This window comes from Pseudophryne corroboree, chromosome 1 (assembly GCF_028390025.1).
Source record: "Pseudophryne corroboree isolate aPseCor3 chromosome 1, aPseCor3.hap2, whole genome shotgun sequence".
NCBI lineage: Eukaryota > Metazoa > Chordata > Amphibia > Anura > Myobatrachidae > Pseudophryne > Pseudophryne corroboree.
This window is the reverse complement of record NC_086444.1, coordinates 177723116-177749835: the sequence shown is the minus strand read 5'-3', so window position 1 is coordinate 177749835 and position 26720 is coordinate 177723116.

The following is a 26720-nucleotide window of genomic DNA, read 5'->3' as shown; positions in this document are numbered from 1 at the left end:
GAAGAAGGAGCTGTTGACGGGTCACGTTCCGCTTGACTTGACAATTTTCTCACCAGCAGGTCTTTGAACAACATAGGTTTTAAATCTAGGATCGAGCACGGTGGCCAAAATGTAGTGCTCTGATTTCAACAGATTGACCACCCGTGAATCCTGGTTAAGCGAATTAAGGGCTCCATCCACAAGTCCCACATGCCTAGCGGAATCGCTCTGTTTTAGCTCCTCCTTCAATGTCTCCAGCTTCTTCTGCAAAAACCTGATGAGGGGAATGACCTGACTCAGGCTGGCAGTGTCTGAACTGACTTCACGTGTGGCAAGTTCAAAGGGTTGCAGAACCTTGCACAACGTTGAAATCATTCTCCACTGTGCTTGTGTCAGGTGCATTCCCCCTCCTTTGCCTATATCGTAGGCAGATGTATAGGCTTGAATGGCCTTTTGCTGCTCCTCCATCCTCTGAAGCATATAGAGGGTTGAATTCCACCTCGTTACCACCTCTTGCTTCAGATGATGGCAGGGCAGGTTCAGGACTGTTTGCTGGTGCTCCAGTCTTCGGCACGCGGTGGATGAATGCCGAAAGTGGCCCGCAATTCTTCGGGCCACCGACAGCATCTCTTGCACGCCCCTGTCGTTTTTTAAATAATTCTGCACCACCAAATTCAGTGTATGTGCAAAACATGGGACGTGCTGGAATTTGCCCAGATGTAATGCACGCACAATATTGGTGGCTTTGTCCGATGTCACAAATCCCCAGGAGAGTCCAATTGGGGTAAGCCACTCTGCGATGATGTTCCTCAGTTTCCGTAAAAGGTTGTCAGCTGTGTGCCTCTTATGGGAAGCGGTGATACAAAGCGTAGCCTGCCTAGGAACGAGTTGGCGTTTGCGAGATGCTGCTACTGGTGCCGCCGCTGCTGTTCTTCCTGCGGGAGGCAATACATCTACCCAGTGGGCTGTCACAGTCATATAGTCCTGAGTCTGCCCTGCTCCACTTGTCCACATGTCCGTGCTTAAGTGGACATTGGGTACAACTGCATTTTTTAGGACACTGGTGACTCTTTTTCTGGCGTCTGTGTACATTTTCGGTATCGCCTGCCTAGAGAAATGGAACCTAGATGGTATTTGGTACCGGGGACACAGTACCTCAATCAAGTCTCTAGTTCCCTGTGAATTAACGGTGGATACCGGAAACACGTTTCTCACCACCCAGGCTGCCAAGGCCTGAGTTATCCGCTTTGCAGCAGGATGACTGCTGTGATATTTCATCTTCCTCGCAAAGGACTGTTGGACAGTCAATTGCTTACTGGAAGTAGTACAAGTGGTCTTCCGACTTCCCCTCTGGGATGACGATCGACTCCCAGCAGCAACAATAGCAGCGCCAGCAGCAGTAGGCGTTACACTCAAGGAGGCATCGGAGGAATCCCAGGCAGGAGAGGACTCGTCAGACTTGACAGTGACATGGCCTGCAGGACTATTGGCTTTCCTGTCTAAGGAGGAAATTGACACTGAGGGAGTTGGTGGTGTGGTTTGCAGGAGCTTGGGTACAAGAGGAAGGGATTTAGTGGTCAGTGGACTGCTTCCGCTGTCATCCAAAGTTTTTGAACTTGTCACTGACTTCTGATGAATGCAGTCCAGGTGACGTATAAGGGAGGATGTTCCTAGGTGGTTAACGTCCTTACCCCTACTTATTACAGCTTGACAAAGGCAACACACGGCTTGACACCAGTTGTCCACATTTCTGTTGAAATAATTCCACACCGAAGAGGTGATTTTTTTTGTATTTTGACCAGGCATGTCAATGGCCATATTCCTCCCACGGACAACAGGTGTCTCCCCGGGTGCCTGACTTAAACAAACCACCTCACCAACAGAATCCTCCTTGTCAATTTCCTCCCCAGCAACACCCATATCCTCATCCTGGTGTACTTCAACAGTGACATCTTCAATTTGACTATCAGGAACTGGACTGCGGGTGCTCCTTCCAGCACTTGCAGGGGGCGTGCAAATGGTGGAAGGCGCAACCTCTTCCCGTCCAGTGTTGGGAAGGTCAGGCATCGCAACCACCGACACAATTAGACTCTCCTTGGGGATTTGTGATTTAGAAGAATGCACAGTTCTTTGCTGAACTTTTGCCATCTTAACTCTTTTACGTTTTCTAGGAGGAGGATGAGTGCTTCCATCCTCATGTGAAGGTGAACCACTAGCCATGAACATAGGCCAGGCCCTCAGCCGTTCCTTGCCACTCCGTGTCGTAAATGGCACATTGGCAAGTTTACGCTTCTCCTCAGACGATTTTGATTCAGATTTTTGGGTCATTTTACTGAGCTTTATTTTTTTGGATTTTACATGCTCTCTACTATGACATTGGGCATCGGCCTTGGCAGACGACGTTGATGGCATTTCATCGTCTCGGCCATGACTAGTGGCAGCAGCTTCAGCACGAGGTGGAAGTGGATCTTGATCTTTCCCTATTTTACCCTCCACATTTTTGTTCTCCATTTTTTAATGTGTGGAATTATATGCCAGTAATATATCAATAGCAATGGCCTACCACTATATATACTGCGCACAACTGAAATGCACCACAGGTATGGATGGATAGTATACTTGACGACACAGAGGTAGGTAGAGCAGTGGCCTACTGTACCGTACTGCTATATATTATATACTGGTGGTCAGCAAACTGTGCAAAACTGAAATGCACCACAGGTATGGATGGATAGTATACTTGACGACACAGAGGTAGGTAGAGCAGTGGCCTTCTGTACCGTACTGCTATATATTATATACTGGTGGTCAGCAAACTGTGCAAAACTGAAATGCACCACAGGTATGGATGGATAGTATACTTGACGACACAGAGGTAGGTAGAGCAGTGGCCTACTGTACCGTACTGCTATATATTATATACTGGTGGTCAGCAAACTGTGCAAAACTGAAATGCACCACAGGTATGGATGGATAGTATACTTGACGACACAGAGGTAGGTAGAGCAGTGGCCTACTGTACTGCTATATATTATATACTGGTGGTCAGCAAACTGTGCAAAACTGAAATGCACCACAGGTATGGATGGATAGTATACTTTACGACACAGAGGTAGGTAAAGCAGTGGCCTTCTGTACCGTACTGCTATATATTATATACTGGTGGTCAGCAAACTCTGCAAAACTGAAATGCACCACAGGTATGGATGGATAGTATACTTGACGACACAGAGGTAGGTAGAGCAGTGGACTACTGTACCGTACTGCTATATATATAGTTATACTGGTGGTCAGCAAAACTCTGCACTGTCCTCCTACTATATAATACTGCTGGTCCCCAGTCCCCACAATAAAGCAATTAGCACACTGAGCACAGATATTTGCAGCACACTGAGCACAGATATGGAGCATTTTTCAGGCAGAGAACGTAGATATTTGCACTTGCAGCACACTGAGCACAGATATTTGCAGCACACTGAGCACAGATATTTGCAGCACACTGAGCACAGATATTTGCAGCACACTGAACATAGAAACTGAGAGGACGCCAGCCACGTCCTCTCACGATCATCTCCAATGCACGAGTGAAAAATGGTGGCGACGTGCGGCTTCTTATATAGAATGCGAATCTCGCGAGAATCCAACCGCGGAATGATGACGTTCGGGCGCGCTCGGGTTAGCCGAGCAAGGTGGGAGGATCCGAGTTGCTCGGACCCGTGAAAAAAAAGGTGAAGTTCGGGGGGGTTCGGATCCCGAGGATCCGAACCCGCTCATCACTAGTATGTATACATTTACATATATACTGTATGTCGCCACACAGTGTACACAATGTTCTGTATATAAAACACATTCTGAATAACAGCAGGTGCTGCTAGAACACAAATGAACGAGGTCACTGTCCCTCACAGATTACTATCTAGGTGCTAACCAGCAGGTCTGACCTATTATTGCATCTCACCACTGTTTGCTTTTTTTTATGCTTATCGCAGAGTTTGTGTATTAAACAACTGCCAGCCGCGCGCTACGCAGTGAAGAGGAGCGATCAGCAACGAATTTAACCCTATCGGAGTGTTGGTGCTGAGCCATGAGCAGAAGGAACAGCAAGGAACAAGCTGTTGCTATGGAAACCCATGCAAATCAGAGCCTCTTACTAACCTCCGATGTGTGCATATGCTGTCCAGCTGCTGAAGCTAAACAGCAATGTGTAATATAAAAAGTGCCGGGATCACCGGACAAGTAGTGAACTTCATTTGGTGATTCTGAGCTGCGGATGGTGTCCCACAAACAGTCACTGTCATTGGCCATCACTGCTTAGTAAATTGGTGTATGTTTGGGAAGATCGAGGCTTTAATGCAAGTCAGCTATATTTGCTGCTGTATTGTTCCTGCATTGAGTGCAGGGATCTAAATGCTTATATTCAACCATATGCAGTAATACGAAGTCTTGGGCACTTGCAACGGGACTCGGAAGAAGAAGGGACCCACACCCGGACACCAGAAAGATAAGTATATAGAAGAAATGGGTGCAGTGTGTGTGGCGTGGTCCCCCTCTGGACCCAGGGGCCCGTGTGCACGGCACACACTGCACCCATTATAGATGGTTGGTTCTATATTGGAGTGGGAGAAGGGACCTTCTGACGTACCTAGGGGAGGAGACCCGTCACCAGGGGGAGGAGCTGCGGCCGAACAAGGTACCCGAAAAGTACCCTCGCGGGCTCGCTTCGCTCGCCACGCTTCGGGCACGGTGGCTCGCTTTGCTCGCCACCTAATTACTAAAGGTAATAGTTGGTGGTGTGGATACTAGACCAACTGTACCGCTGGCGTAGCTCCTCCCCCTAGTGTCGTGGCTCCTCCCCCTGACGGAAAAGGTCCCTTAGGCCACTTGGATCTAGCCTCTACCCATTATTAGATATGCCAGTGGTAATACCCCTTTAACCCAGAGGCAAGGACCTGGGAAAAACCTTGGTCGTTTGTCAGTGTCTGTGGGACAAACTGAGTTATGTCATATATCTGATCGGACCCGGGAGTTGTGGCATAAATGGGGCAATAAGGTTTCTCTAACGTCCTAAGTGGATGCTGGGGACTCCGTAAGGACCATGGGGAATAGCGGCTCCGCAGGAGACTGGGCACATCTAAAGAAAGCTTTAGGACTATCTGGTGTGCACTGGCTCCTCCCCCTATGACCCTCCTCCAAGCCTCAGTTAGATCTCTGTGCCCGAACGAGAAGGGTGCACACTAGGGGCTCTCCTGAGCTTCTTAGTGAAAGTTTTAGTTTAGGTTTTTTATTTTCAGTGAGACCTGCTGGCAACAGGCTCACTGCATCGAGGGACTAAGGGGAGAAGAAGCGAACTCACCTGCGTGCAGAGTGGATTGGGCTTCTTAGGCTACTGGACATTAGCTCCAGAGGGACGATCACAGGCCCAGCTTGGATGGGTCCCAGAGCCGCGCCGCCGGCCCCCTTACAGAGCCAGAAGGCAGAAGAGGTCCGGAAAATCGGCGGCAGAAGACGTCCTGTCTTCAACAAGGTAGCGCACAGCACTGCAGCTGTGCGCCATTGCTCTCAGCACACTTCACACTCCGGTCACTGAGGGTGCAGGGCGCTGGGGGGGGGGGCGCCCTGAGACGCAATAAAAACACCTTGGATGGCAAAAAAAAAAATGCATCACATATAGCTCCTGGGCTATATGGATGCATTTAACCCCTGCCAGAATACATAGAAAAATGGGAGATAAGGCCGCCGATAAGGGGGCGGAGCCTATCTCCTCAGCACACTGGCGCCATTTTCCCTCACAGCTCCGTTGGAGGGAAGCTCCCTGGCTCTCCCCTGCAGTCACTACACTACAGAAAGGGTTAAAAAAGAGAGGGGGGCACAAATTAGGCGCAGTATTAACTATACAGCAGCTATAAGGGGAAAAACACTTATATAAGGTTATCCCTGTATATATATAGCGCTCTGGTGTGTGCTGGCAAACTCTCCCTCTGTCTCCCCAAAGGGCTAGTGGGGTCCTGTCCTCTATCAGAGCATTCCCTGTGTGTGTGCTGTATGTCGGTACGTTTGTGTCGACATGTATGAGGAGAAAAATAATGTGGAGACGGAGCAGATTGCCTGTAATAGTGATGTCACCCCCTAGGGGGTCGACACCTGAGTGGATGAACTGTTGGAAGAAATTACGTGACAGTGTCAGCTCTGTATAAAAGACAGTGGTTGACATGAGACAGCCGGCTACTCAGCTTGTGCCTGTCCAGACGTCTCATTAGCTCTAAAGCGCCCGTTACCTCAGATGGCAGATATAGACGCCGACACGGATACTGACTCCAGTGTCGACGGTGTAGAGACAAATGTGACTTCCAGTAGGGCCACACGTTACATGATTGAGGCAATGAAAAATGTTTTACACATTTCTGATAATACGAGTACCACCAAAAAGGGGTATTATGTTCGGTGAGGAAAAACTACCTGTAGTTTTCCTGAATCTGAGAAATTAAATGAGGTGTGTGATGATGCGTGGGTTTCCCCCGATAACAACTGATAATTTCTAAAATGTTATTGGCATTATATCCTTTCCCACCAGAGGTTAGGGTGCGTTGGGAAACACCCCCTAGGGTGGATAAAGCGCTCACACGCTTGTAAGGGCTCTACCCTCGCCTGAGATGGCCGCCCTTAAGGATCCTGCTGATAGAAAGCAGGAGGGTATCCTAAAAGGTATTTACACACATACTGGTGTTATACTGCGACCAGCAATCGCCTCAGCCTGGATGTGCAGTGCTGGGTTGGCGTGGTCGGATTCCCTGACTGAAAATATTGATACCCTAGATAGGGACAGTATATTTTTGCCTATAGAGAATTTAAAAGATGCATTTCTATATATGCGTGATGCACAGCGGAATATTTGCCGACTGGCATCAAGTCTAAGTGCGTTGTCCATTTCTACCAGTAGAGGGTTATGGACACGTCAGTGGTCAGGTGATGCGTATTCCAAACGGCATTTGGAAGTATTGCTTTATTAAGTGGAGGAGTTATTTGGGGTCGGTCTTTCAGACCTGGTGGCCACGGCAACAGCTGGGAAATCCACGTTTGTACCCCAGGTCGGCTCTCAACATGAGAAGACGCCGTATTATCAGGCGCAGTCTTTTCGTGGACAAGCGGGAAAAAGGTTCCTCCTTTCTGCCCCGTGACAGAGGGAGAGGAAAAAGGCTGCAGAAATCAGCCAGTTCCCAGGAACAGAAACCCTCTCCCGCCTATGCCAAGCCCTCAGTATACGCTGGGGCTTTACAAGCAGAATCAGGCACGGTGGGGGGCCCGTCTCAATGAATTTCAGCGCGCAGTGGGCTCACTCGCAAGTAGACCCCTGGATCCTTCAGGTGATATCTCAGGGGTACAAATTAGAATTCGAGACGTCTCCCCCTCGCCGTTTCCTAAAGTCGGCTTTACCGATGTCTCCTTCTGACAGGGAGACAGTTTTGGAAGCCATTCACAAGCTGTATTCCCAGCAGGTCATAATCAAGATACCCCTCCTGCAACAGGGAACGGGGTATTATTCCACACTGTTGTGGTACCGAAGCCAGACGGCTCGGTGAGACCGATTCTAAATCTAAAATCTTTGAACACTTACATACAGAGGTTCAAATTCAAGATTGAGTCACTCAGAGCAGTGATTGCGAACCTGGAAGAAGGGGACTACATGATGTCTAGGGACATCAAGGATGCTTACCTTCATGTCAAAATTTACCCTTCTCACCAAGGGTACCTCAGGTTTATGGTACAGAACTGTCACTATCAGTTCAGATGCTGCCGTATGGATGGTCCACGGCACCCCGGGTCTTTACCAAGGTAATGGCCGAAATGATGATATTCCTTCGAAGGAAGGGAATTTTAGTTATCCCTTACTTGGACAATTCCCTGATAAGGGTAAGATCCAGGGAACAGTTGGAGGTCGGTGTAGCACTATCTCAGGTAGTGTTGCGGCAGCACGATTGGATTCTCAATATTCCAAAATCGCAGCTGGTTCCGACGACGTGTCTTCTGTTCCTAGGGATGATCCTGGACACAGTCCAGAAAAAGGTGTTTCTCCCGGAGGAGAAAGCCAGGGAGTTATCCGAGCTAGTCAGGAACCTCCTAAAACCGAGCCAAGTCTCAGTGCATCAATGCACAAGGGTTCTGGGTACAATGGTGGCTTCCTACGAAGCAATCCCATTCGGCAGATTCCACGCAGGAACTTTCCAGTGGGACCTGCTGGACAAATGGTCCGGGTCGCATCTTCAGATGCATCAGCGGATAACCCTGTCACCAAGGACAAGGGTGTCCCTCCTGTGGTGGTTGCAGAGTGCTCATCTTCTAGAGGGCCGCAGATTAGGCATTCAGGACTGGGTCCTGGGGACCACGGATGCCAGCCTGCGAGGCTGGGGAGCAGTCACACAGGGAAGGAATATCCAGGGCTTATGGTCAAGCCTGGAGACATCACTTCACATAAATATCCTGAAGCTAAGGGACATTTACAATGCTCTAAGCTTAGCAAGACCTCTGCTTCAAGGTCAGCCGGTGTTGATCCAGTCGGACAACATCACGGCAGTCACCCACGTAAACAGACAGGGTGGCACAAGAAGCAGGAGGGCAATGGCAGAAGCTGCAAGGATTCTTCGCTGGGCGGAAAATCATGTGATAGCACTGTCAGCAGTATTCATTCCGGGAGTGGACAACTGGGAAGCAGACTTCCTCAGCACGACCTCCACCCGGGAGAGTGGGGACTTCACCCAGAAGTCTTCCACATGATTAAAAACTCGACAGGTATTGCGCCAGGTCCAGGGACCCTCAGGCAATAAGCTGTAGACGCTCTGGTAACACCGTGGGTGTACCAGTCAGGGTATGTGTTCCCTCCTCTGCCTCTCATACCCAAGGTACTGAGATTGATAAGATGGAGAGGAGTAAGCACTATATTCGTGGTTCCGGATTGGCCAAGAAGGACTTGGTAACCGGAACTTCAAGAGATGCTCACGGAGGATCCGTGGCCTCTACCTCTAAGAAGGGACCTGCTCCAGCAAGGACCCTGTCTGTTCCAAGACTTACCGCGGCTGCGTTTGACGGCATGGCGGTTGAACGCCGGATCCTGAAGGAAAAATAAGAATTTACTTACCGATAATTCTATTTCTCGGAGTCCGTAGTGGATGCTGGGGTTCCGGAAAGGACCATGGGGAATAGCGGCTCCGCAGGAGACAGGGCACAAAAGTTAAGCTTTAGGATCAGGTGGTGTGCACTGGCTCCTCCCCCTATGACCCTCCTCCAAGCCTCAGTTAGGATACTGTGCCCGGACGAGCGTACATAATAAGGAAGGATTTTGAATCCCGGGTAAGACTCATACCAGCCACACCAATCACACTGTACAACCTGTGATCTGAACCCAGTTAACAGTATGAGAACAGAGGAGCCTCTGAAAGATGGCTCACTACAACAATAACCCGATTTAGTTAACAATAACTATGTACAAGTATTGCAGATAATCCGCACTTGGGATGGGCGCCCAGCATCCACTACGGACTCAGAGAAATAGAATTATCGGTAAGTAAATTCTTATTTTCTCTATCGTCCTAGTGGATGCTGGGGTTCCTGAAAGGACCATGGGGATTATACCAAAGCTCCCAAACGGGCGGGAGAGTGCGGATGACTCTGCAGCACCGAATGAGAGAACTCCAGGTCCTCCTTAGCCAGGGTATCAAATTTGTAGGATTTTACAAACGTGTTCTCCCCCGACCACGTAGCCGCTCGGCAAAGTTGTAAAGCCGAGACCCCTCGGGCAGCCGCCCAAGATGAGCCCACCTTCCTTGTGGAATGGGCATTTACATATTTTTGGCTGTGGCAAGCCTGCCACAGAATGTGCAAGCTGAATTGTACTACAAATCCAACGAGCAATAGTCTGCTTAGAAGCAGGGGCACCCAGCTTGTTGGGTGCATACAGGATAAAACAGCAAGTCAGATTTCCTGACTCCAGCCGACCTGGAAAACTATATTTTCAGGGCCCTGACAACATCCAGCAACTTGGAGTCCTCCAAGTCCCTAGTAACCGCAGGTACCACAATAAGCTGGTTCAGGTAAAACGCTGACACCACCTTAGGGATAAACTGGGGACGAGTCCGCAGCTTTGCTCTGTCCGAATGGACAATCAGATATGGCTTTGTGAGACAAAACCGCCAATTTTGACACTCGCCTGGCCGAGGCCAGGACCAACCGCATGTTCACTTTCCATGTGAGATATATCAAATCCACAGATTTGAGTGGTTTAAACCAATGTGATTTTTGGAATCCCCAAAACTACGTTGAGATCCCCCAGTGCCACTGGAGACATCAAAAGGGGTTGTATATGCAGTACTCCCTTGACAAACTTCTGGACTTCAGGAACTGAAGCCAATTCTTTCTGGAAGAAAATCGACAGGCCGAAATTTGAACCTTAATGGACCCCAATTTGAGGCCCATAGACACTCCTGTTTGCAGGAAATATAGGAATTAACCTAGTTGAAATTCTTCCGTGGAGCCTTCCTGGCCTCACACCATGGAACATATTTTCACCTAAACTGTGATAATGTTGTGCGGTCACCTCCTTCCTGGCTCTGACCAGGGTAGGGATGACCTCTTCCGGAATGCCTTTTTCCCTTAGGATCCGGCGTTCACCCGCCCCTGCGTCAACGCAGCTGCGGTAAGTCTTGGAACAGACATGATTCTTGCTGAATCAAGACCCTTCTTATCTCTTGAAGTTCCGGTTACCAAGTCCTTCTTGGCCAAACCGGAGCCACGAGTATAATTCTTACTCCTCTCCTTCCTATAATTCTCAATACCCTGGGTATGAGAGGCAGAGGAGGGAACACATACCCGACTGGTACACCCACGGTGTTACCAGAGCGACCCAGCTATTGCCTGAGGGTCTCTTGACCTGGCGCTTCAGGTGGGACGCCATCTTATGACCACCTTTGGTCTTTCCCACGGTTTACAATCATGTGGAAACTTCCAGATGAAGTTCCCACTTTTCCGAGTGGAATTCATTCCTGCTGAGGAAATTCAGTTTTCCACTCCCGGAATGAACACTGCTGACAGTGTTATCACATGATTTTTTGCTCAGCGAAAAGTTCTTGCTGTCATTGCCCTCCTGCTTCTTGTGCCGCCCCGTCTGTTTACGTGGGCGACTGCCATGATGATGTCCGACCAGATCAGCACCGACTGACTTTGAAGCAGAGGTCTTCCTAGGCTCAGAGCATTGGAAATTGCTCTTAGCTCCAGTATATTCATGTGGAGAAAAGTCTCCAGACTTGACCACATTCCTTGGAAATTTCTTCCCTGTGTGACTGCTTCCCAGCCTCTCAGGCTGGCATCCGTGGTCACCAGAACACAGTCCTGAATGCTGAATGTGCTGTCCTCTAGAAGATGAGCACTCTGCAGCCCCCACAGAAGAGACACCCTTGTCCTTGGAGACAGGATTATCTGCTGATGCATCTGAAGATGCGATCCGGACCATTCGTCCAGCAAATCCCCCTGAAAATTTTTTGCGTGAGATCTGCCGAATGGAATTGCTTCGTAAGAAGCCACCATTTTTCCCAGGACTCCTGTGCATTGATGCACTGATACTTGGCCTGGTTTTAGGAGGTTTCTGACTAGTTCGGATAGCTCCCTGGCTTTCTCCTCCAGGAGAAACACCTTTTTCTGGACTATGCCCAGAATCATTCCTAGGAACAGCAGACGTATCGTCGGAAAAACGCTGCGATTTTTGGAATATTTAGAATCCACTCGTGCTGTCATAGAACTACTTTAGATAGTGCTATTCCGACCTCCAACTGTTCTCTGGACCTTTCCCTTTTCAGGATATCGTCCAAGTAAGGGATAATTAAGATGCCCTTTTCTTTGAAGAGAATCATCTTTTCGGCCATTACCTTGGTAAAGGCCCGGGGTGCCGTGGATAATTCAACGGCAGCGTCAGAAACTGATATTGACAGTTCTGTACCACGAACCATAGGTACCCTTGTTGAGAAGGGCAAATTTGGACATGGAGGTAATCCTTGATGTCCAGGGACACCATATAGTCCCCTTTTTTCCGGTTCGCTATCACTGTCTGAGTGACTCCATCTTGATTTGAACCTTTGTATGTAAGTGTTCAAAAATTTCAGATTTAGAATATGTCTCACCAAGCCGTCTGGCTTCAGTACCACAATATAGTGTGGAAGACTAATACCCTTTTCCTTGATTGTAGGAGGGGTACTTTGATTATCACCTGCTGGAAATACAGCTTGTGAATTTTTTCCCAATACTGCCTCCCTGTCGGAGGGAGCCTTTGGTAAAGCAGACTTCAGGAACCTGCGAGGAAAAGATGTCTCGAATCTCCAAACTGTACCCCTGGGATAATACTTTGTACGATCTAGGGGTCAACTTGCGAGTGATCCCACTGCACGCTGAGACTCTTGAGACGACCCCCCACCTCACCTGAGTCAGCTTGCACGGCCCCAGCGTCCTGCTGAGGACTTGGCAGACTCGGTGGAGGGCTTCTGTTCCTGGAAAGGGGCTGCCTTCTGCAGTCTACTTCCCTTTCCTCTATGTCTGGGCAGATATGACTGGCCTTTTGCCCGCATGCCCTTATGGGAACGGAAGGATTGAGGCTGAAAAGACAGTGTCTTTTTCTGCTGAGATGTGACTTGGGGTAAAAAGGTTGGATTTCCCAGCTGTTGCCGTGGCCCCCAGGTCCGATGGACCGACCCCAAGTACCTACTCTCCTTTATACGACCATACTTTCATGTGCCGTATGGGATCTGCATCACCTGACCACTGTCGTGTCCATAACATCTTCTGGCAGATATGGACAACGCACTTATCTTGATGCCAGAGTGCAAATATCCCTCTGTGCATCTCGCATATATATATATATATATAGACTGCATCCTATTAAATGCTCTATATCACTAAAATATTTTCAGTCAGGGAATCCGACCAAGCCAACCCAGCACTGCATTTCCAGGCTGAGGCGATCGCTGGTCGCAGTATAACCACCGTATGTGTGTATATACTTTTTAGGATATTACTCCAGCTTCATATCAGCTGGCTCCTTGAGGGCGGCCGTATCTGGAGACGGTAACGCCACATGATAAGCGTGTGAGCGCCTTATCCACCCTAAGGGGTGTTTCCCAACGCGCCCTAACTTCTGGCGGGAAAAGGTATAACGCCAATATTTGCTATCGGGGTAAACCCACGCCTCATCACACACTTCATTTTATTTTATCTGATTCAGGAAAAACTACGGTAGTTTTTTCACTGCCACATAATACCCATCTTTGTGGTACTTGTAGTATCAGAAATATGTAACACCTCCTTCATTGCCCTTAACGTGTGGCCCTAATGAGGAATACGTTTGTTTATTCACCGTCGACACTGGATTCAGTGTCCGTGTCTGTGTCTGTGTCGACCGACTAAGGTAAACGGGCGTTTTAAACCCCTGACGGTGTTTTTGAGACGTCTGGACCGGTACTAATTGTTTGTCGGCCGTCTCATGTCGTCAACCGACCTTGCAGCGTGTTGACATTATCACGTAATTCCCTAAATAAGCCATCCATTCCGGTGTCGACTCCCTAGAGAGTGACATCACCATTACAGGCAATTTGCTCCGCCTCCTCACCAACATCGTCCTCATACATGTCGACACACACGTACCGACACACAGCACACACACAGGGAATGCTCTGATAGAGGACAGGACCCACTAGCCCTTTGGAGAGACAGAGGGAGAGTTTGCCAGCACACACCAAAAACGCTATAATTATATAGGGACAACCTTATATAAGTGTTTTCCCTTATAGCATCTTTATATATATGTCTAACGCCAAATTAGTGCCCCCCCTCTCTGTTTTAACCCTGTTTCTGTAGTGCAGTGCAGGGGAGAGCCTGGGAGCCTTCCCTCCAGCCTTTCTGTGAGGGAAAATGGCGCTGTGTGCTGAGGAGATAGGCCCCGCCCCCTTTTCGGCGGGCTCGTCTCCCGCTCTTCAACGGATTCTGGCAGGGGTTAAATATCTCCATATAGCCCCCGGAGGCTATATGTGAGGTATTTTTTGCCAAATAACAGGTTTCCATTGCTGCCCAGGGCGCCCCCCCCCCCCCCAGCGCCCTGCACCCTCAGTGACTGCCGTGTGAAGTGTGCTGAGAGCAATGGCGCACAGCTGCAGTGCTGTGCGCTACCTTAAGAAGACTGAAGAGTCTTCTGCCGCCGATTTCTGGACCTCTTCTCTTTTCGGCATCTGCAAGGGGGCCGGCGGCGCGGCTCCGGTGACCCATCCAGGCTGTACCTGTGATCGTCCCTCTGGAGCTAATGTCCAGTAGCCTAAGAAGCCAATCCATCCTGCACGCAGGTGAGTTCACTTCTTCTCCCCTAAGTCCCTCGATGCAGTGATCCTGTTGCCAGCAGGACTCACTGTAAAATAAAAAACCTAAAACTAAACTTTTCTAAGCAGCTCTTTAGGAGAGCCACCTAGATTGCACCCTTCTCGGCCGGGCACAAAAACCTAACTGAGGCTTGGAGGAGGGTCATAGGGGGAGGAGCCAGTGCACACCACCTGATCCTAAAGCTTAACTTTTGTGCCCTGTCTCCTGCGGAGCCGCTATTCCCCATGGTCCTTTCAGGAACCCCAGCATCCACTAGGACGATAGAGAAAAAGGCATTCCGGATGAAGTCATCCCTATCCTGATCAAAGCCAGGAAGGATGTAACCGCAAAAACATTATCACCGCAATTGGCGAAAATATGTTGCGTGGTGCGAGGCCAGTAAGGCCCGACGGAGGAAATTCAACTGGGTCGATTCCTACATTTCCTGCAAACAGGAGTGTCTATGGGCCTGAAATTGGGGTCCATTAAGGTTCAAATTTCGGCCCTGTCAATTTTCTTCCAAAAAGAACTAGCTTCAGTCCCTGAAGTTCAGACGTTTGTAAAAGGGGTACTGCATATACAGCCTCCTTTTGTGCCTCCAGTGGCACTTTGGGATCTCAATGTAGTTTTGGGTTCCAAAAGTCACATTGGTTTGAACCACTTAAATCTGTGGAGTTAAAATATCTCACATGGAAAGTGGTCATGCTGTTGGCCCTGGCCTGGGCCAGGCGCGTGTCAGAATTGGCGGCTTTATCCTGAAAAAGCCCTTATCTGATTTTTCATTCGGACAGGGCGGAATTGAGGACTCGTCCTCAGTTTCTCCCTAAGGTGGTTTCAGCGTTTCACCTGAACCAACCTATTTGTGGTGCCTGCGGCTACTAGGGACTTGGAGGACTCCAAGTTGCTAGACGTTGTCAGGGCCCTGAAAAATAAGAATTTACTTACCGATAATTCTATTTCTCATAGTCCGTAGTGGATGCTGGGACTCCGTAAGGACCATGGGGAATAGCGGCTCCGCAGGAGACTGGGCACAAAAGTAAAAGCTTGAACTAGCTGGTGTGCACTGGCTCCTCCCCCTATGACCCTCCTCCAAGCCTCAGTTAGGATACTGTGCCCGGACGAGCGTACATAATAAGGAAGGATATTGAATCCCGGGTAAGACTCATACCAGCCACACCAATCACACCGTACAACCTGTGATCTGAACCCAGTTAACAGTATGATAAACGAAGGAGCCTCTGAAAAGATGGCTCACAACAATAATAACCCGAATTTTGTAACAATAACTATATACAAGTATTGCAGACAATCCGCACTTGGGATGGGCGCCCAGCATCCACTACGGACTATGAGAAATAGAATTATCGGTAAGTAAATTCTTATTTTCTCTAACGTCCTAAGTGGATGCTGGGACTCCGTAAGGACCATGGGGATTATACCAAAGCTCCCAAACGGGCGGGAGAGTGCGGATGACTCTGCAGCACCGAATGAGAGAACTCCAGGTCCTCCTCAGCCAGGGTATCAAATTTGTAGAATTTAGCAAACGTGTTTGCCCCTGACCAAGTAGCTGCTCGGCAAAGTTGTAAAGCCGAGACCCCTCGGGCAGCCGCCCAAGATGAGCCCACCTTCCTTGTGGAATGGGCTTTTACAGATTTTGGCTGTGGCAGGCCTGCCACAGAATGTGCAAGCTGAATTGTACTACAAATCCAACGAGCAATCGTCTGCTTACAAGCAGGAGCACCCAGCTTGTTGGGTGCATACAGGATAAACAGCGAGTCAGATTTCCTGACTCCAGCCGTCCTGGAAATATATATTTTCAGGGCCCTGACTACGTCCAGTAACTTGGAGTCCTCCAAGTCCCTAGTAGCCGCAGGCACCACAATAGGCTGGTTCACGTGAAACTCTGAAACCACCTTTGGGAGAAATTGAGGACGAGTCCTCAATTCTGCCCTATCCGTGTGAAAAATCAGGTAAGGGCTTTTATAAGATAAAGCCGCCAATTCTGAGACACGCCTGGCTGAAGCCAGGGCTAACAGCATTACCACCTTCCATGTGAGATATTTTAATTCCACAGTGGTGAGTGGTTCAAACCAATGTGATTTTAGGAACCCCAAAACCACATTGAGATCCCAAGGTGCCACCGGGGGCACAAAAGGAGGCTGTATATGCAGTACCCCTTTGACAAACGTCTGGACTTCAGGCACTGAAGCCAGTTCTTTTTGGAAGAAAATCGACAGGGCCGAAATTTGAACCTTAATGGACCCTAATTTTAGGCCCATAGACAGTCCTGTTTGCAGGAAATGTAGGAAGCGACCCAGTTGAAATTCCTCTGTAGGGGCCTCTTTGGCCTCACACCACGCAACATATTTTTGCCAAATGCGGTGATAATGTTTCGCGGTTACATCCTTCCTGGCCTTTATCAGGGTAGGGATGACTTCTTCTGGAATGCCTTTTTCCTTCAGGATCCGGCGTTCAACCGCCATGCCGTCAAACGCAGCAGCGGTAAGTCTTGGAACAGACAAGATCCCTGCTGGAGCAGGTCCTTTCTTAGAGGTAGAGGGTCCTCCGTGAGCATCTCTTGAAGTTCCGGGTACCAAGTCCTTCTTGGCCAATCCGGAACCACGAGTATAGTTCTTACTCCTCTCCTTTTTATGATTCTCAGTACTTTTGGTATGAGAGGCAGAGGAGGGAACATATACACTGACTGGTACACCCATGGTGTTACCAGAGCGTCCACCGCTATTGCCTGAGGGTCCCTTGACCTGGCGCAATATCTGTCTAGTTTTTTGTTGAGATGGGACGCCATCATGTCCACCTTTGGTTTTTCCCAACGGTTTACCATCTCTTGGAAGACTTCTGGATGAAGTCCCCACTCCCCCGGGTGAAGGTCGTGTCTGCTGAGGAAGTCCGCTTCCCAGTTGTCCACTCCCGGAATGAACACTGCTGACAGTGCTATCACATGATTCTCCGCCCAGCGAAGAATCCTTGCAGCTTCTGCCATCGCCCTCCTGCTTCTCGTGCCGCCCTGTCTGTTTACGTGGGCGACTGACGTGATGTTGTCCGATTGGATCAATACCGCCTGACCCTGAAGCAGGGGTTTTGCTTGACTTAGGGCATTGTAAATGGCCCTTAGTTCCAGAATGTTTATATGAAGAGATGTTTCCATGCTTGACCACAAGCCCTGGAAATTTTGTCCCTGTGTGACTGCTCCCCAGCCTCTCAGGCTGGCATCTGTGGTCACCAGGATCCAATCCTGAATGCCGAATCTGCGGCCCTCTAGTAGATGAGCACTCTGCAGCCACCACAGAAGAGACACCCTTGTCCTTGGCGACAGGGTTATCCGCTGATGCATCTGAAGATGCGATCCGGACCATTTGTCCAGAAGATCCCACTGAAACGTTCTTGCATGGAATCTTCCGAATGGAATCGCTTCGTAAGAAGCACCATTTTTCCCTGGACCCTCGTGCACTGATGCACTGACACCTGGCCTGGTTTTAGGAGATTCCTGACTAGCTCGGATAACTCCCTGGCCTTCTCCTCTGGGAGAAACACCTTTTTCTGGACTGTGTCCAGAATCATTCCTAGGAACAGGAGACGTGTCGTTGGAATCAGCTGCGATTTTGGAATATTTAGAATCCACCCGTGCTGACGTAACACTAACTGAGATAGTGCTACTCCGACTTCTAACTGTTCCCTGGACCTTGCCCTTATCAGGAGATCGTCCAAGTAAGGGATAATTAAAACGCCTTTTCTTCGAAGAAGAATCATCATTTCGGCCATTACCTTGGTAAAGACCCGAGGTGCCGTGGACAATCCAAACGGCAGCGTCTGAAACTGATAATGACAGTTTTGTACTACAAACCTGAGGTACCCTTGGTGAGAAGGGTAGATTGGGACGTGGAGATAAGCATCTTTGATGTCCAGAGACACCATATAGTCCCCTTCTTCCAGGTTTGCTATCACTGCTCTGAGTGACTCCATCTTGAATTTGAACCTCTTTATGTAAGTGTTCAAGGATTTTAGATTTAAAATTGGTCTCACCGAGCCGTCCGGCTTCGGTACCACAAACAGCGTGGAATAATACCCCTTTCCCTGTTGTAGGAGAGGTACCTTGATTATCACCTGCTGGGAATACAGCTTGTGAATGGCTTCCAAAACTGCCTCCCTGTCGGAGGGAGACTTTGGTAAAGCAAACTTCAGGAACCGGCGAGGGGGAGACGTCTCGAATTCCAGTTTGTACCCCTGTGATACTACCTGCAGAATCCAGGGGTCCACTTGCGAGTGAGCCCACTGCGCGTTGAAATTTTTGAGACGGGCCCCCACCGTGTCCGAGTCCGCTTGTAAAGCCCCAGCGTCATGCTGAAGACTTGGCAGAAGCAGAGGAGGGCTTCTGCTCCTGGGAAGAGGCTGCCTGGTGCAGTCTTTTTCCTCTTCCTCTGCCCCGGGGCAGAAATGAGTGGCCTTTTGCCCGCCTGTACTTATGGGAACGAAAAGACTGAGTTTGAAAAGACGGTGTCTTTTTCTGCTGAGAGGTGACCTGGGGTAAAAAGGTGGACTTTCCGGCCGTTGCCGTGGCCACCAGGTCCGATAGACCGGCCCCAAATAACTCCTCCCCTTTAAACGGCAATACTTCCATATGTCGTTTGGAATCCGCATCCCCTGACCACTGTCGCGTCCATAACGCTCTTCTGGCAGAAATGGACATAGCACTCACTCTTGATGCCAGGGTGCAAATATCCCTCTGTGCATCACGCATATATAGTAATGCATCCTTCAAATGCTCTATAGTTAGTAATATACTGTCCCTATCCAGGGTATCAATATTTTCAGTCAGGGAATCCGACCACGCAACTCCAGCACTGCACATCCAGGCTGATGCGATTGCTGGTCGCAGTATAACACCAGTATGTGTGTATATACCCTTCAGGATATTTTCCAGCCTTCTATCCGCTGGTTCTTTGAGGGCGGCCGTATCAGGAGACGGTAACGCTACTTGTTTAGATAAACGTGTGAGCGCTTTATCTACTCTAGGGGGTGTTTCCCAACGCGCCCTAACCTCTGGCGGGAAAGGGTATAGTGCCAATAATTTATTAGAAATTAGCACTTTTTTATCGGGGGAAACCCACGCTTTATCACACACCTCATTTAATTCATCTGACTCAGGAAAAGCTACTGGTAGTTTTTTCACTCCCCACATAATACCCTTCTTTGTGGTACTTGTAGTGTCAGAAATGTTCAATGCCTCCTTCATTGCCGTGATCATGTAACGTGTGGCCCTACTGGACATTACGTTTGTCTCCTCACCGTCGACACTGGACTCAGTATCCGTGTCTGGGTCTGTGTCGACCCACTGAGGTAACGGGCGTTTTATCGCCCCTGACGGTGTCTGAGACGCCTGGACAGGCACTAATTGATTTGTCGGCTGTCTCAAGTCGTCAACAGTTTTTGACATTGTCACGTAGTTCTTTAAATACAACCATCCAGTCAGGTGTCGACTCCCTAGGGGGTGACATCACTAATACAGGCAATTGCTCTGCTTCCACATCATTTTTCTCCTCATACATGTCGACACAATCGTACCGACACCCAGCACACACACAGGGAATGCTCTGATAGAGGACAGGACCCCACTAGCCCTTTGGGGAGACAGAGGGAGAGTTTGCCAGCACACACCAGAGCGCTATATATATATATATAGGGATAACCTTATATAAGTGTTACTCCCTTTTATAGCTGCTGTTTATAATTTAGCTGCCAATAGTGCCCCCCCTCTCTCGTTTTTACCCTGATTCTGTAGGGACTGCAGGGGAGAGTCAGGGAGCCGTCCTTCCAGCGGAACTGTGAGGGAAAATGGCGCTTGTGTGCTGAGGAGATAGGCTCCGCCCCTTCACGACGGCCTTATCTCCCGCTTTTTTCTGGAAAACTGGCAGGGGTTAAATACATCCATATAGCCCAGGAGCTATATGTGATGTATTTCTTTTGCCATCCTAAGGTATTTCTGTTTTTATTGCGTCTCAGGGCGCTCCCCCCCAGCGCCCTGCACCCTCAGTGACCGGAGTGTGAAGTGTGCTGAGAGCAATGGCGCACAGCTGCAGTGCTGTGCGCTACCTTAGTTAAAGACAGGAACGTCTTCTGCCGCCGATTTCACCGGACCTCTTCGTTCTTCTGGCTCTGTAAGGGGGCCGGCGGCGCGGCTCCGGGACCCATCCAGGCTGAACCTGTGATCGTCCCTCTGGAGCTAATGTCCAGTAGCCTAAGAAACCCAATCCACTCTGCACGCAGGTGAGTTCGTTTCTTCTCCCCTTAGTCCCACGATGCAGTGAGCCTGTTGCCAGCAGGACTCACTGAAAATAAAAAACCTAAAATAAACTTTTACTCTAAGCAGCTCAGGAGAGCCACCTAGCATGCACCCTTCTCGTTCGGGCACAAAAATCTAACTGAGGCTTGGAGGAGGGTCATAGGGGGAGGAGCCAGTGCACACCAGCTAGTTCAAGCTTTTACTTTTGTGCCCAGTCTCCTGCGGAGCCGCTATTCCCCATGGTCCTTACGGAGTCCCAGCATCCACTTAGGACGTTAGAGAAATATATGTTTCCAGGACGGCTGGAGTCAGGAAATCTGACTCGCTGTTTATCCTGTATGCACCCAACAAGCTGGGTGCTCCTGCCTCTAAGCAGACTATTGCTCGTTGGATTTGTAGTACAATTCAGCTTGCACATTCTGTGGCAGGCCTGCCACAGCCAAAAATCTGTAAATGCCCACTCCACAAGGAAGGTGGGCTCATCTTGGGCGGCTGCCCGAGGGGTCTCGGCTTTACAACTTTGCCGAGCAGCTACTTGGTCAGGAGCAAATACGTTTGTAAAATTCTACAAAATTGATATCCTGGCTGAGGAGGACCTGGAGTTCTCTCATTTGGTGCTGCAGAGTCATCCGCACTCTCCCGCCCGTTTGGGAGCTTTGGTATAATCCCCATGGTCCTTACGGAGTCCCCAGCATCCACTTAGGACGTTAGAGAAAATAAGAATTTACTTACCGATAATTCTATTTCTCATAGTCCGTAGTGGATGCTGGGCGCCCATCCCAAGTGCGGATTGTCTGCAATACTTGTACATAGTTATTGTTACAAAAATCGGGTTATTATTGTTGTGAGCCATCTTTCAGAGGCTCCTCTGTTATCATGCTGTTAACTGGGTTCAGATCACAGGTTATACGGTGTGATTGGTGTGGCTGGTATGAGTCTTACCCGGGATTCAAAATCCTTCCTTATTGTGTACGCTCGTCCGGGCACAGTATCCTAACTGAGGCTTGGAGGAGGGTCATAGGGGGAGGAGCCAGTGCACACCAGATAGTCCTAAAGCTTTCTTTAGATGTGCCCAGTCTCCTGCGGAGCCGCTATTCCCCATGGTCCTTACGGAGTCCCCAGCATCCACTACGGACTATGAGAAATAGAATTATCGGTAAGTAAATTCTTATTTTTTGCTGCGATATGGAGATGACCCACTGACTGGCCATTTTGCTGTCAGAAGGGTAAGTAGAAGTGCTATCATTTAAAGTGCTGTACAGGGGCTATAGGATCTAATTCAGACCTGATCGCTCCTCTGCGAATTTACAGAGGTTTGCGAACGGATAGTTGCCGCCCAGACAGAGTTAAAATCCGCCCTGTGCAAGTCTGCGTACTCCGCGCGAAAAGCATTGCAAACGCCAGTCAGCTGCTAATCCGTTCGCAACTCACTCACCATCAAATGTTTTTTCCAGTCTGTGCGCAGCCCAGGACTTACTCCTACAGTGCGATACAAACAGGCTGATCGGGGCCGGAGCTGACGTCACACGCCCTCCCTGAAAACGTTGGGGAACGCCTGCGTTTTCCCTGACACTCCCAGTTACCATCCCCAAATGCCCGCTTCCTGTCAATCAAGCTGCGTATGCCTAGCGATAAAAAAAGACTCCGATTTATTTCACAGTTTGGCCTCGCACCTGCGCATTACTATCCGTACGCATGCACAGTCATTTGATAATCGGTCGCCCTGCAAATTCGCACAACAGCGATCAGGTCTGAATTAGGCCCGTAGTACAGTCATGTAATATCTTTGCAGAATGATAGCTATATGTAATATTTGTTTCTTTGCAGAATGATACCTATTGTTACTGTATTTCCATTGCTTTGTATATCCCGCATGTACATTTTTTTTCTGGAGAAAGAAAGTTGCAGAGATAATACTACAACACAAAATGGACCCACATAAATCATATATTTGTACGCTTACAAGAAAAGGTGTTATGTCAACTATAATATCATTCTGACTTTCTCCAGCATAGTTGGATGGGCTGTTTATACATCCTGACCCTGTAAACCTGATGAATCACCTCCGGTGTGCGCTACTTTGTACAATAGCCTCACATAAAAAGCATGTGGATAAACAAGCTGACAGCGACTGTGAAATGCTGCTTCTACTGTGACCATTGCATGACATCCAGTATTTCTATTATTTAAGCAATATTTCCAGCCAGGATGTCATATAATTCCAAAGTTTTTTTCTCGGACCCTTTGAGGTATATTTCACATAAAATATATATACAGGACCACTTGTCGTACCATAATATGTAAGTAATAGTAGTGACAGTAAATAGTGTGTTATACAGTGATCAGCCCCTTTATGTGTGCTCCTATTGAGGAAGGGGGGGGGGGGAATATTACCTGGACTGCCAAGAACTGGTTGGAGCATCTTCAGCACTATAGGAACATTGGTGCAATTAGTACATATCATGGATTTGTTGTCAGAGATTAAAATATTTGTAGTCCCATAAAAAGTTAGGCATATACACGGTCGAGTCACATCATTATGACCAACTCCTACATTTGACGTCGGCAGTGCGTAGCCCAAGAAATATGTCACATGTCGTGCGCGGGCTTGGTGGATATATAAGGTGTGCGATAGGGCATCTGCACACATGTCACTTGTTGCTGTCATGGGTGATTTGTCCGAGTTACAGTAAGGGATGATTATTGGCTGTCGGCCAAGGGTGGCAGTATTTCAGAAACAGCGCAGTTTGTGAACTGTTCTCGTGCTGCTGTGGTGAAGGTGACTCGTGACTGGACAAATGGCATCATTGTGAATAACCGGCGTTGAAACTGTGGAAGCACCACGTGCCATTGATGTGAGAGGTGAATGTCGGCTACGAAGGTGCATGAGGGCCGACCGACACGCTATAGTGGAGCAGTTCACTGTCAAAATGTACCTGTGCCAACCTACCAGCAGCTTACTGAATCATTCCCAGCCAGTCTAGCTGCTGTCCGTGCTGCACACGCCGGTTACTCCGGCTATTAGCTGGTGGTCATAATAATGTGACTCCACCGTAATACCTCACATACAGAGGTGTTCATTTTAATTGTTTAAAGTACTGAGAAAAAAATTATGTACATTAATCGTTTGGCTTTGTATATGGAATCCATCAATTTGGAAGTTACCTGTAGAGCTCTGAAGCATAATCGCTCTGTACAACACTGTAGATGGATCTTTTATGGGAACTCTTTAATAACTACATCAACGCTGATTCTAAAGCTGGCTAAACATTAGACGACCTTTGTACTCAGCTGACGGCCGATGCGACGGAATGATATATCATGCAGCCCGTACACACTGCACGATCTGGGGAACGACCGCTCGATCTGGGGAACAACTGCACAATGGCCCTCATTCCGAGTTGTTCGCTCGCAAGGCGATTTTAGCAGAGTTACACACGCTAAGCCTCCGCCTACTGGGAGTGAATCTTAGCTTCTTAAAATTGCGAACGATGTATTCGCAATATTGCGATTACTAACTACTTAGCAGTTTCAGAGTAGCTTCAGACTTACTCGGCATCTGCGATCAGTTCAGTGCTTGTCGTTCCTGGTTTGACGTCACAAACACACCCAGCGTTCGCCCAGACACTCCCCCGTTTCTCCAGCCACTCCCGCGTTTTTTCCGGAAACGGTAGCGTTTTTATCCACACGCCCATAAAACGCCGTGTTTCCGCCCAGTAACACCCATTTCCTGTCAATCACATTACGATCGCCGGAGCGAAGAAAAAGCCGTGAGTAAAAAAACTATCTTCATAGCAAAAATACTTGGCGCAGTCGCAGTGCGAACATTGCGCATGCGTACTAAGCAGAAAAACGCTGCGAAGCGAAGAAAATTACCGAGCGAACGACTCGGAATGACCCCCCATATCCTGCCACATCCAAATGCATGGGGTCGTCAGTCATATCTTCACACTGACCTGCATGTACAACTGATCTGAAGATGCGATGGACGACCTGTGGGATTTCTCATTCCGATCCGTTGGAAATCGGGGCAATCATTCAAAAAATAGTCTAATATTACCTAGCTTACGTCGCATGCAAGTTGCATTGCAAACAGATCTAGTGGATTTCGGCATACTGTGCATGCGCCATGGACAGAAAGTGGGTTGTGCACATGCATGATAGCAGGTATCCACACAAGGGCCCTCATTCCGAGTTGTTCGCTCGTTAGTGTTTTTCGCAACGGAGCGATTTGTCGCAAACTGCGCATGCGCAATGTTCGCAGTGCGTCTGCGCCAAGTAAATTTGCAAAAAAGTTAGGTATTTTACTCACGGCTTAACGAAGAAATTTCTTTGTTCTGGTGATCGGAGTGTGATTGACAGGAAGTGGGTGTTTCTGGGTGGAAACTGGCCGTTTTATGGGTGTGTGCGGAAAAACGCTGCCGTTTCTGGGAAAAACGCGGGAGTGGCTGGAGAAACGGGGGAGTGTCTGGGCGAACGCTGGGTGTGTTTGTGACGTCAAACCAGGAACGAAACTGACTGAACTGATCGCAGTGGCAAAGTAAGTCCCGAGCTACTCAGAAACTGCAAAGAAATTTCTTTTCGCAATTCTGCTAATCTTTCGTTCGCAATTCTGCAAAGCTAAGATTCACTCCCAGTAGGCGGCGGCCTAGCGTGTGCAATGCTGCTAAAAGCAGCTAGCAAGCGAACAACTCGGAATGAGGGCCAAGGATGGAGATCACTAGTGTGTACATATTTATCTATCAGGTGACAGACGGACCATACTATCCATGAAATTAGCATTTCAAGATAGTAACTGGACAGCGACCATGTGAACCCTTCTGTCTCGTGGGAGTGTTATAGGACGGTCAAGAGCATGCAAGCTGACTTCCTTGCTCGATCGTTGCATGTAGCCAGAGATGGGACGCCTGTTTCAGGCACCCAGCATGGAGCTGGTGTAAGTATACATACCAATGATGACAGCTGCAGATGTAAGAAGAGTGGGCAGGTTAGGCTCCAACATGAAATTGCATGCATTTTTACTATACAAATGGCAAATTCTTGCACTAACATAATGTAGTCATCCGTGGCCAGACGGAAATGTGACCACTGGAGCAACTGTAGTGTCACAGCAGGCACTTACTGTACTCAAGCACTGTTGCAGGGCCGTGATCCATCAGGTACAGTATAGTCTTGAGGTCAATGATTTTGTTCCGGTATGGACTGTGAAAGTTCATCGCCCACCAATGCTGTGCAATTCCTTTGCACTTCTGCGGGGGGGGGGGGGGGGGGGGGGGCACTGACATGCGGGGCGGTATAGCCCTGTGCTGGGCGTCCCCCCGCATGTCAGTGTGAATGATCGTAGCTGTGCTAAATTTAGCACAGCTACGATCATCTCGGAATGACCCCCATTGTTCCACACCCAAAGCCCCTTATGATGGTATATATGCCATTGGTAAGAACATTGCTATTCCTTCACTAGTTACATCCTCTATCAAATAGAGAACCATGTACAATTGACATCTTTGACCCCAGGATTCCCCCTCAGTAACTGTGTGCCCATTTCCCCCCATTGACATACTGTGGCACAACAAGTTGTAACAAGAGCTTCTACGATAATTGCTGGTGAAAATACTTACTGCCTTGGCTAGGGAAAGTTAGAAGTCAGTAGCTAGGATTACTGAAAGATATTGGGGGTAATTCAGACCTGATCGCAGCAACAAATTTGTTTGCTAATGGGCAAAACCGGGTGGTATTCATGTGACCGACGGTCGGGAGACCGACGGTCACATGACCTCCTCCAGCATCCTGACCCCCACTATCCCGATGGTCGACATGCCGACCAACAGGGACTATTTCCACTCGTGGGTGTCCACGACACCCATAGAGTGGGAATAGAACTCGTGGTGACCGTAGGTCGCCACCGAGCCCGCAGCGTGGCGAGCGCAGCGAGCCCGCAAGGGGATTGCTGCACTCGCCCCTCCCCGCCGGGATCCCGGCGTCGGTATGCTGCCGGGATCCCGGCGTCGGTAAGCTGACCGGCGGTCAGCCATACTACACCCGGCAAAACCATGTGCACTGTGGG